The 12,258-nt window shown below is 36.2% G+C and overlaps 1 protein-coding gene across 5 annotated transcripts in view; it reads left to right on the forward strand.

Annotated features, from left to right (window-relative positions):
• Positions 1–12,258, forward strand: part of ARHGAP32 (Rho GTPase activating protein 32) — a 279,471-nt gene that overhangs the window by 201,941 nt on the left and 65,272 nt on the right. The window lies entirely within an intron of this gene.

Raw genomic sequence — 12,258 nt, forward strand, 5'->3', positions numbered from 1 at the left:
AATTGTTAATGTAAACAATGTATGAATAGCAGAGCAGCAACAGAATCTAAAGAAGTTTCATTTCTCTTTAGATACATGGCTAAATAATTTGAGACCTGATAATAGCATCTTTTAGATTGAATGGCCCTAATTTCCATAGGATAGATAGATTTTCTTTTAACTTTCAAAACTATCAGTAGAAGAGTATCTGGAAATGCCTTAGAATTGTATGTTTATAACCTGTGGTTTTTGTGATCTGTTTATAAGTGTTCCTAAAATGCTGCATAAATAAAATGATCATGCCATATAGCTAAAAATGTTAATAACCATTATATAAATATTTTGAAACTTTTATACTACATATTAAACAAGAACTATTAGGTTTTTATAAAATGTATTTTATTTTAAAATAATCACACAATTTAAAATAGTACAGCATGCTCTAGGGCAGGATTGCCTGAGGTTTAACCCTATGTTATCTTGAGCAAGTTATTTTACTTCTCTGTGCCTCACTATCCCCATTTGTAAAATGGGGATTTAGGCCTATTCTTTATCTCATACGATTATCATAAAGTTTAAGTGTGTGAGATAAAATATGTAAAGTACTTAGACCAGGCCTGATGTATACTTTTCACTCAGTAGTTGTCGATTTTTAAATCTAAATAATTGTTCTTTCTTTTACAAATTCAATTTTATCTATCCTTTTGTCTGAAAGCACCTATTATAATTTAATTTGATGATTAAGATCAGGAAAAATCATATCCATATTACACTACAAATTTTCTAATTTGTACAATTGGGGTCCTCCTTCATCTGTACTCTGATTTCTTAATTGCTATGAGTAATTGGTGCTTTTGATTAAATATGGAGCTAAATAGAAAACTCGGGCTATCTTTTTTTCCTATGAAGTGGTCAATTCTGCATGTTCCTGGTAATGAGCTACAAATTTTAGGTTCTAAAAGATGATCAAAAAACAAGTTTGATTTTAAAATAGCAGTTATATTTTGGCCTTGATATTGCTACCTTTCTTATAATCTTAGACAAGTCACTTTCTTTGGACTTCAGTTTCTTCTTAGTTAGAGAGTTCCAGTTACAATCCCTCTAGTCCTTCTCAACATTTTAATTCTGTGATTTTAAAAGTGGTAGCAGGTTTTCCTCTGCCCATGTAATTTATTTATTGAGTATTGACTTTCTGCAGATGTAGATTTATCTTAATTCTTTTACTTAGAGTCACACAAATTAGTTTATTTTTTAAACAAGTTTTTAAAAAACAAATATAAACTAGTTAAAAATTAGCTTATTGCCAAAAAAATTATTTAAAATACAAACAGGTTTATAAACTTCAAGGATTGGTTTGTGATTGATATTGAAAGATTTTGCATATAGGAATACTATTTTTCATCTTGATTGGTTGTGGAAAGGCATTCATATCTGTTTAGATCATGTTGGAGTATGCATTTGCAAAGGGTAGGAGGCATAAAACCAGGAGCAGGTCTTTAAATATCACTGTCAAAACTTTATTTAAATAGTACTTGAAAGAAAGAATCTGCCCAATTCACTCTTCCTTGCTATTTCTAACACTAGTCCATTTGTAAGAGCACCTCATGGTTTACTGCAGAGGAAGGTGTAAATGGGGAGGCTTGTATTGAGCATCTGCTATGTGTAAAATACTGCTGGGCGCATTATAAACAATGTTTTCTTTAATCTTTACAAAACTTCAAGGTAGTTGTTATGGCCCACTTTATGAAGAGGAAACAGTTTTGAGAGGTTTAATAAAGAGGCCCCAATGCCAGATCAGTAAGTGATGGAGTAGGTACTCAAATTCTAGTCTGCTCAGTCACATTGCCTGAAGAGCACTAAGCATGATTTCTGTATTTACTCTATTAACTTTATCCACCTCAGTTGTCTACCCTATAGAAAGGAATATTTTTCCTTCCCAGCCAGCAAGGAATGATGTAAAGATGAACCAACTGTGCACTGCAAAATGTGCAGGTTTATGTGATGATTAATATATTGCAACTGGGAAAAAACTCCTCTTCAGGCTATTTGTGATGTTCTCCACCCTTGTTAGGTATCTTTTAAGTTGTGAGCCTGTGTGCTTCCTTCCTCAAATACTCTGTTGAGAGAGGAAGATAATCATAATTTATTCCATGTACATGATAATTATATATTAGATCCCTTTAATATCCTGATTTTTAAGTTTGAAATAGTAGGAGTAATGGCTTAGTCCATTGGTTTTCATACCTTTTTTTTTTTACTCAGTGGAATTGTTAATCAAACAGAATCTCACACAGAACCCCAGTTCGAGAAAAGGTAACAGTGGAGCTGCCCAGGTTAGTTTTGAGTCAAGCTCCTGGGCTCTCTGCCTGGTTGGCCTCCAGGAGGCCTTCTGAAGCATCCCTGAGGGACATCGTAGAGTTGTGTACATGCAGCACTACTAGAAAATCATGAGTTTAGGTTCCTAGTAGGCCTTACTCTTTGTAGTAGGTATATGAAATCAAAGATATTCTATAATTTGAATTTTTAAATCCAGTTAACATTCTAAAACTATTAGTGGAACTTGTTCTTCATAAGAACGTTTTTATGTGGCTGTTTTGGATGGATAATATTTACATTTTTTTATTTCTGTAACATAAATTTTATCTGAATTCCTAATACTTCACATATATTCTAGTATAGATGGGTAATACAAATTCAGAATGTTGAGTAATAATCATATTTTTTGTGATTTTTTTTTCTTTTGTTAAGTATTGCTGTTTCTAGGGTTCATCTGGTGCTTCATTTGTCTCTTAGGGGTTGTATTAGTTTGCTAGAGCCATGATTACAAAATACTACAGACTGGGTGGCTTTTACAATAGAAATTTTGTCTGTTAGCATTCCAGAGGCTGGAAGTCCAAGATCAAAGTGTTGCCGGGGTCGGTTTCTTCTTAGACCTCTGCTCAGCTTGCAGAAGGCTGCCTTCTTGCTGTGTCTTTACACCTTTTTCCTGTGTGTGCCCACATCCCTGGTACCTCTGTCCTTGTGTCCTAATCATCTTTTCTAATGAGGATACTGGTCAGATTAGAGCAGACACACCCATCTACCTCATGTGACCTCATGTTGCCTCTTTAAAGGTTGTATCTCTAAATACAGTCATATTCTGAGATACTGAAAGTTAGGGTTTCAACATATTAATTTGGGGGGGATATAATGGGACATTCAGTTGTAGATGGCTAGGTGGGTGGAGCCATCTCTCTGGCTAACTTGAAGGCTCTTCAGGGACTTTCTCACAGACTTGTTATATAAGAAGCAGGGCTTTACCTGAGCCAGGCTGGCCCCTAGGCCAAGCGCAGGCAGAGCTTAGGAGTGTTAGCCATGACTGCTGAGAGCTAGAGGGCCTCAGGAGGAAGGAGCCCTGGAAATGACTGCTCCATAGGTGTCCTGCCCCACTGCTGTCCTCAGGCAGCTCCAAAGCCAGCCAGCATCTGAGAAGGGGCCCACCTCATACAGGCTGGTATTGGGCCATCATTTTCCATCATGGCAGAAGGCCCTCTGGGCATTAGGCATTGTGCCCTGAAGCAGAACAGAGGACAGGTTGCTCCCCTCAGGGCCTCTTAGGTGAGTGGAAGGTTCAGAGCCTAGCAGGACACCCTGGGAGGTTTAGGAGGGATTCCACGAGGAGGTAACTTTGCAATGCAGTCTTGCTCATTTTGGCTGTGGAGAAGATGTACAAATGACCCAGACTGACCAGCCAGGCATGGAATGGCGTGCACCTCAGTTAGCCAGCTTGACTTGTGCTAGCCATACAGATGGACTCTGTAAACTGTGCTTTTTTTGTCAGTGGACCATGAAGGAGGAAGCACAGAGGCAGGAAGCCTGTGCTTATAGTATAGGACATGTTGAGGATCTGGGCTTTGCCTTGGCCTTGTGATAGCTTGGACAGTGGTCCTCCTGGGATCAAGATTATTTAGAGCTGACCACCGTTACGAGAGGGAGGGAAGGGGAGCAAGGATGAGGGCCACTGGTTCTCAGGATGGAGGCTAACCCTGGGGTGTCAAGCTCTGAGCACTGCTGGAAAGCTTTCTGTAAGTGGGATGTCAGTGTGCAGGCCCCATGTGTCTCCACTTGCCGGTCTGCTCAACTTGATGTACTTATGACATGTTATGTGGACTCCACTTTTTCTTCTGTCACAGTCATGTGTGTTTGCTGTCACCTTACTCATATACTTAATAGTGCTGTACTGCTATTTTTCTTCTGTTACCCATAATTGTCTCTACTCTTCCTTCACCACTGATTCTCAAACTTTTATGTATTTAAGAATCATTGGGAAAATATGTTAAATTATAAAATCTCAGGACCTAAGCCCCCAAATTCTGTTTCAGTGGTTGTGGAATAGGATGTAAGGCTGTGTATTTATCCATGTGGTTCTAGCCTAGGTGTTCCTCAGACCAGCCTTCTCCAAATGGTGCTCACTCTGTGATGAAGGTAAATGCTGCTCTTCATCTGCTAGTTGATAAAGATGAACATTTTGCCAAATTCTAGTCTATATCGTTTTAACCTAGACCATAATTGAGCTGTGGGAACAAAAGGATTAGTTCATCCGTGTGTTTAAATTATACCATGACATTGTTTCTTTTCTTAAACTTCTGGGAGTAGGAAGTGTGAAATTATATTAACTATAGTAATTTGAAATTATGAAATCTGATTTTTGTCTCCTGAACAGTATATTGAATCGTTTACTTTTGTTTTCTGAGGTATTTCCTCATATAATATACTTCAGGAAAAAAAACAACTTTTATTTTCTTTTTTAACTTAAATGTCATCAGCTTTTGTTCCTGTATGTAGGCTGTTGTTGGAAATGTGAGATGAGGTGTCTGAAATGTTTTCTTTTCCTTGGGTAAAAGGCATAAAGCAAATATAAAATTTTAGTATCTTTGAGGGTTATTTGTTTGTTTTATGCAGTTTCTCAGAATTTTATCTGAGAGCCACTAGCATCAAAATGACCTGAGAAGCATGTCAAAGCTGCAGAGTACCAATCAGAATCCCAGGGAGTGGGGACCGGAACCTGGAGTTTATCCATTTCCTCAGATGATTGTTGAGCACAAAATGTGAGAATCACTGATTCAGCCTCCCATTGTTTGTCCTGTGCACAGACAGAAGAAATTCAACATAATTTTGCCAATGTTGTATTTCCCTCCCAGAAAATTTTCCTTAAGGCACATTTGGGATATAGTTAATCTAAGGGATAAAACCATTCACAGATTGGCAGAATTTTATACAGATCGTGTTCTTTTGGTTCTCCAGAAGATCAAATATCAGGTATTTTATTTTTCAGTTGCCCCAGAATGTTGTGTGAGTATTTTTGTGCACAAATACCAGAAAAGCAATTCTTGGACAATAAAAATTTTTTTCCCTCAGGAGCTTAATGTGGTTCCAAATAACTTCTTTTCAGAAAAATATTCTTTATCCACAAGGTAATACATTAAGAAACCTTGTACCTTGTAGTAGTTTAATGGAGGAAGGCAATTTACCTGCTCATTTATGTAAAGATTGTCATACTTATGTATGGAATCCAAAGCTTCACCTTTTCATTACTCAACATTAAACAGAGCAAAGTATTTCCTCTCCAGTTAAACACTGGGAAATCATATACCATAAATTTCATCTGTAATGTGCAAGGGGAGAAAGAAATGATACTACAAATAAAAGTAGTTGCAATACTTTTTAGTATTTCTTACGTGTGCTCTTCTAAGTGCTTTCCAGTAACCTTCACTCTCACAGCCCGATGAAGGTACTGTTATACTGACGAGGAAACTAAAGCATAGAGGTGTTAAACAACCAGCCCACTGGGATTCTGCTGTTTAGCTTAGATCAGAACCTAGGCATCTGGGCAAAGAATAAATCATAGGAATTTAATGTGCCAGTAGTGACTTGTACTTGTCTACTTGTATTAATTATATATTTTCATAGTAGAAAAGATGATCATGGATCATCTGGTCCTAAACTATTATTTTAAGTTTATAGATATGTAGAGACAAAGGAATTAGATAAATTGCTCAGATTCACAAAGACTGTACATAATGATATAGCCATGACCAGAACACAAGCTGGGTGAGTTCCAATTCTGTATGTTTTCCCTTGGATCACAAAAATGTATAAATGTTCTTAAATCGTTTTCTGTATTTCTTGTTGCTTTTATTTATATTTTTTATTATTATTACCATTAGCCACTGCCAACAATTTTGTTCCTTAATAACATTTCGTTCATTTATAGCATCAGAATGTCTTTCCAAATGATGCTTAAATACTCAGTTTTGTGGAAATTAATGACAAAATGGCTTAAAACAGTTTTTAATATCATCAAGCCCTACACTCCTTTGTTATGATAAATATTTTCTATGCTTATGATTTTTGAAATGAAATTTACAATAATGTAACTATAAACAATTTCTTAAAAAATCAATGTAATTTTTAATGTATAATATAAAGGAGAAATAAAGGAAACTAATGTATTTAAAATAAACAATATATATTTAAAATATAAGTACTTGGGACTTCTGTGTGAGAATCTTGTCACTCTATTGGTCAGAAAATATAATAAAACTATTTATAATAGCATCAAAAACATGAAATATATCTGAAAGATCCATGTACTGAAAATGACAAAACATTTCTGAGAGAAATCAAAGAATATCCAAAACATGAGAGCGATACCCTGTGTGTGGATTGGAAGTTTTTGTATTCTTAAGATGTCGTTTTTCCCCAAGTTGATCCCAATCAAAATCTCAGCAAACTTTTTATAGAAATTCATAAGCAGATTAAACAATTTATATGAAAATACAAAGGACTGAGAATGGGACAGCCAAAACAAATTTGAAAAAGAACAGAGTTGGAAAACTAACACTAATTGATTTGAAGACTTACTATGAAAGTTACAATATCAAGTGTGATGTGATATTAGTGGAAAGATTAAAAAGTAGATCAACAAGCAGATCAGTCCAGGAATAAAGAAAACCATACATACAATGACAAATGATTTTCAATTAGAGTTCAAAGTCAGTTCAGTGAAGAAAGCATGGTCTATTTTACACATGGTGCTAGAACAATTGGATGTCCATATGCCTCCATCAAAAAAACCCTTTGGTTTATTTCTAGCACCATCTGCGAAAGTTAACTCAAAATGGATCATACACCCAAATATAAAACTTAAGCTATATAGCTTCTAGAACAAGGAGAAACTTTCGTGACTTTGGGTTAGGGAAAGGTTTCTAGATGCAACATCAAAAGAACAATTTATAAAATAATAAATTGAATCTCATTAAAATTTAAAACTCTTTGAAAAACATTACTCATAAGAGAATAAAAAGCACAGACTGAGAAAAAATATTTGCATTGATTATATATGATAAAGGACTTGTATCCAAAACATACAAAGAACTCTTAGGACTCTGTAAGAAAACAGAACTCAATTTAAAAACAGGCAAACATTGGAACAGATACTTCACCAAAAATATTCATAGCAATGAACACATTAAAGAGATGCTCAATATCAAAATTCACTAGAGAAATGTAAGTTAAAATGTCCATGGGGTAGGTATTATTGCTATTACTTATTTAGCATGGTGAGGATGTGGAGGCACTGGAACTCTCTGCACTGCTGGTGAGGATGTAAGATGCTACAGCCAATTTGGAAAATGGCTCATCAGTTTCTTAGGTTAAACCCTACTATGTGATCTAGCTATTGCACTCCTACGTATTTAAGAGGAGAGAGCCTATGTCTGTACAAAATTCGTACATGAATGTTCATAGAAGCCTTATATATAATAGTTCCAAACTGGAAACAGCCCAGATAACTTAATTGATGAAAGAGATTAATGGATAAACAAATGCTGGTATGTATACAGTGGAATATTACTCAGGAATTAAAAGGAATGAATTATTGATAAAATAATGTGAATGATCTTCAAATAATTATGCTGAATGAAAGAAAACAGACAACAAAATAGCATATTCTGTATGATTCCATTCATGTAAAATTATAGGAAATGTATAGCAATGGAAAGTCGATCAGTGGTCGCCTATGAACAGGGAAGGGATGGGTCTGGGGAGGTAGAGATTACAAGAAGATGCAAGGAAACTTTTGGGGCTGATGAATATATTAATAATCTTGATTGTGTTTATATATATATATATATATAATATATTTAGGGCTGTCAGAACTTAGAAAAATGTACATTTTAAATATGTACAATTTATCATTTGTCCATTGTAATAACTCAGTAAACATGGAGGAAGAACTGCAAAAGCATCTTTGACTTATTTAATTTTACATGTATCTAATCCAGTTGATTGTTTCTGTTTGTTCTGTCTTCTGTGCCACTTACATTCATATACTGTTCTTCAGTTTTCATGCCATTTTCATACTTCAGGTTTTTATTACCTCCTTCCTAATACACTTCCCAGTCTATATTTGCAGATTCCTAAAGTGATCTGCTTCTTGTCTTCCTCCCTTCCTTTTACCCTGAAAGGGTATATGCTGCTACACCTGTTTCTGTCCCTTTTCTGTTCATAATTTGTTACTTTCATTTCATACAGAAGAAACTTCAGACACCTTCTCATGATATAATAAAACTGTCCATGATCTCTGACCCCATTCTACTTTTTCAGATTTAACTTTCCATTACTCTATTTTATAAACTCAGTGTTCTAGACAAATTTCTATCGTTCCCCCTCCCCATTACACAAGTTGCTCTTTTCATTTACCTCCTCTTCCACCTACATAGTGCCTTCTCTGTGCTCTTTTTACTTCTTCCAGGGAGGAGGAAGTTAAGACAAAGTAATTAAAATTTGAAAGCAACTGTAATTTTGTTTTATTGGATATGTCATTGAGCTAGCTGGGAATAGGCACTCAATATTGTGTGTTAGTTACTTCCTATACAATGAGCAGTTTGGCTCAATACTCAGTATTATGCTTGATATTGTCAATCCATTTCCTGCCTTTGCTGGCTTCCTTATCCAGTGTATATAATCTAAGACAGCCATTAGTGTATTAACCTATCACAAATATGTTCTTAAGCCCTTCACCCTGGTTTCCTGCCGTGCATCACTAGTGGTCTCTGTTTGGCTTCATGCAAAAATAGATATTTCACTACTCCTCTCATCAACATTTGATTTCTATTTTCCTAACTCTTCTCTTAGATGTGACACAGCACTCTGAGAGCTGCTCCCATCTTCTTGGTTTCCTTTCCAGTGCATCCTCCTCTACTAGACCCCAGAAATTTGGGGTTGATCCACCTTCTCATTCTATGCTCTTTGTCCTAGACTATCTTACTCACTGTCTCAGCTTTAAATACCATATATGTGTCCAGCTCCCGAATTTATATCCTGATCCCAGATGTTTTTTCTGAGTCTCAAACCTGTGTATGCTGCCTGTAAGGGTTTTGTTTTTAGAAGTGAAAATTAGAGGGCTGGTATTTAAGGTTTAGGAGTCAGTATAAATAAGGCAAGAAAACCAGAAGCAATGTGGTATTTTGGGGGAGGTAAAGGGGAGTGGTGAAAGAGGGAAACAAATAGGAATATCTCAGAGAACCCAATGCAAGAATTACTAGGCCCCAAGTAGATAGAACCAGGAACTGGGAAGTGAGGAACTGAGGGAATTTGCCTCCAGTTTTTGTTTCTTTCAGTGCTGTTACATCTGCTGCTTTGCCTCATCATCCTATTTTTTTTTAATAATATTTCCTAGTTCTAGCAACTCAATGTAGATAATTAAGGATTCAAACCTAGTTCCACAATCTTAGGAGATAGACTAATGACTCATCAACTTGTGGTCTGGACAACTGTAGTGGGGTGGTGCTGGCAGGGACATGGAAGTCGAATTGGACAGAGACTGTGAAGAGGAGAGGATCTCAGAGAAGGTTGGGGGGTGGGAAATCATTGGGGGACTAGGAATTTGTATTGGTTCAAATCTCCTCTGTGATAATGATTTTTCTCCTGTAATCCAGAGGCATGCAAGTAAAGAAGTAAATAGATTTAGTTTGTGCAATTTGCTGGATTTGTTTGGCAGAAGATTAATACTGCGAGGAAATCAAGGGTAGTGATATTTTTAAAAGTTCTAATAATCAGTCACAGGGTCCATACTGGGTAGCAGAGAAAGGTTTTGGAAGGGGGATGATAGGTACCCTAGGTGGGAAATACAGGAAGGAATGGGATGCAGTGCCTCTGAATTTGATCTGCGCTTGTCATTGAATGTGAATAACACTAACTGGAGACCTGGGAGGATAGGGAGTTGTAGTCAGAAAATGAAAAATTGGAAATTCTCTGAGGCCAAATAGTTCCAACTGATGAAAAATCTGTGGTATATTCCTGGTAGTAAGAGCAGTACTTTTATAAGCTTAATTAAAAAAATTGTTATACTAGGAGCCCTAAAGTTTCATTAGCCATAAATAAAAATATAAACATTAGATTAAGAATATTTTTAAAAGTCAGTGAGAAGCCACAGTGTTGTTAAGTTGAAATTTTATTTTAGACTTTGGTTGGTTGTCTCAGAGGGACCATGATTAGGATTAGGCTCCACTGTGAGGCAGTGATTTTCTTTTCATTCCCACTGTTACCAAAGCTCCAGGTTTATTTTATCGCAGTAGTTTCTTCGCTATTATTTCCCTCCTCTATTGTAGCCAAACTGATTTCCTTTGTAGTTTGAGCATGTCCTCAAGGTAGGAGAAGATCAGAAGAAACAGATGACAGTCTTTTCCCTTTAGATCTCTCCTTAATTCTTTCAGAGTCAGAGAGTGAGTGAGCCCTTTGCTTGTGAAGCTGCTGCAAACCAGCAGCTGGTAGAGGTGGGATGGGCATAGGACCATGTGTGTAGAAATAGGTTAGTGGTGAGCTGGCACCACCACTGATAAAGTTTTTAGGAACTTTGTAGTACAGTTGTGAACCACAGATATTATTAAAAATTAAAGCATATGAACTTACAATTAAGTGAATTGTATAAAAAACAAAGATAATACTTAAAACATTTTTAGTAGTTATTTTACTGTTATCTATGTTCTTGAAGTTATTTCCATTTAGTGTTTTGTGTGGTATAACTTCTACACTACAGGGCATTCTACGTTCAGTCATGTCACATTGGTGGCTTGGAACTAGCTCTGGTAGAAAGATCTATACCATGGACACTGGCAAACTCTACAAATCAAGACCTTTCCTCCTGAAGAGCTAGTTAAATATTTACCAGCCCAGATGCTGTGAGATACACAGTACTCCTCCCCTTATCTGTAGGGGATACGTTCAAGACCCCCAGTGGATGCCTGAAATTGCAGATAGTACCAAACCCTATAGATACTGTTTTTTCCTATATATACATGCATATGACAAAGTTTAGTATATAAATTAAATTAACAACTAATAATAAAGTAGAACAATTATAACACACTGTAATGGAAGTTATGTGAATGTGGTCTCTCTCTCAAAATATCTTATTGTACTGTACTCACCCTTCCTCTTGTGATGATGTGAGAAGATAAAATGCCTGTGTGATGAGATGACATGAGGTGAGTGACGTAGCATTAGGCAATTTCTGACCACGGTATTGTCTGGTTCCAGATTGCTGTAGACTGTGGGTAACTGAAACCACAGAAGGCAAACTGCAGATAAGGGGTGACTGTTGTAATAGCATCTCTGGCTTCTTCTCCCTTTATCTCAAAGACTTGGGGGGAGAACTACCAAATTGATGGTCCACTCACCTTCCCATAAGCTCATCCCTAACCTGTACTCGTCTTACCATTACATTTTGTTCCTCTTATCACTATGTATTTTATGACCTATTGCTCTACCAATATGATCCCTAGATACTCGTCTTTTCTCTGTCTCCCATCTTCTCCCTAGAGTTGCTTCTCATTCTGACTCTGCCAACATACCCAATTCCCAGAACTGTCACTGTTGGAGAAAGAATAATATATGAAACAGAATGACATAGTTCATAAATCATATGTCAGAGTTCCATTTTGGATTTTTGGCATTTTGAGTTGATCAAAATTGCTTATATTTGATGAAACATTAGCTTAACTATGCATCAGAAAAGTCTGAATGTTCATTAACTATATTTTTAGAGTTATATTTCTTGTAACAGAACACAATTCTGTTTTTCAACAAAGCACAATTTTTTTATGGTGGAAATTTTGTAATAAAATCTATTTGCCTTTCACAAATTTATAGAATCAACTTTTAAAGACTCCTTAACAATTAGCAGTGCTTTTGGCTTCAAGAAACAGAAGAGTGAGCAGAAAAAGTGACTGCTGCTGC

The sequence above is a fragment of the Manis javanica genome, chromosome 6 (assembly GCF_040802235.1).
Source record: "Manis javanica isolate MJ-LG chromosome 6, MJ_LKY, whole genome shotgun sequence".
NCBI lineage: Eukaryota > Metazoa > Chordata > Mammalia > Pholidota > Manidae > Manis > Manis javanica.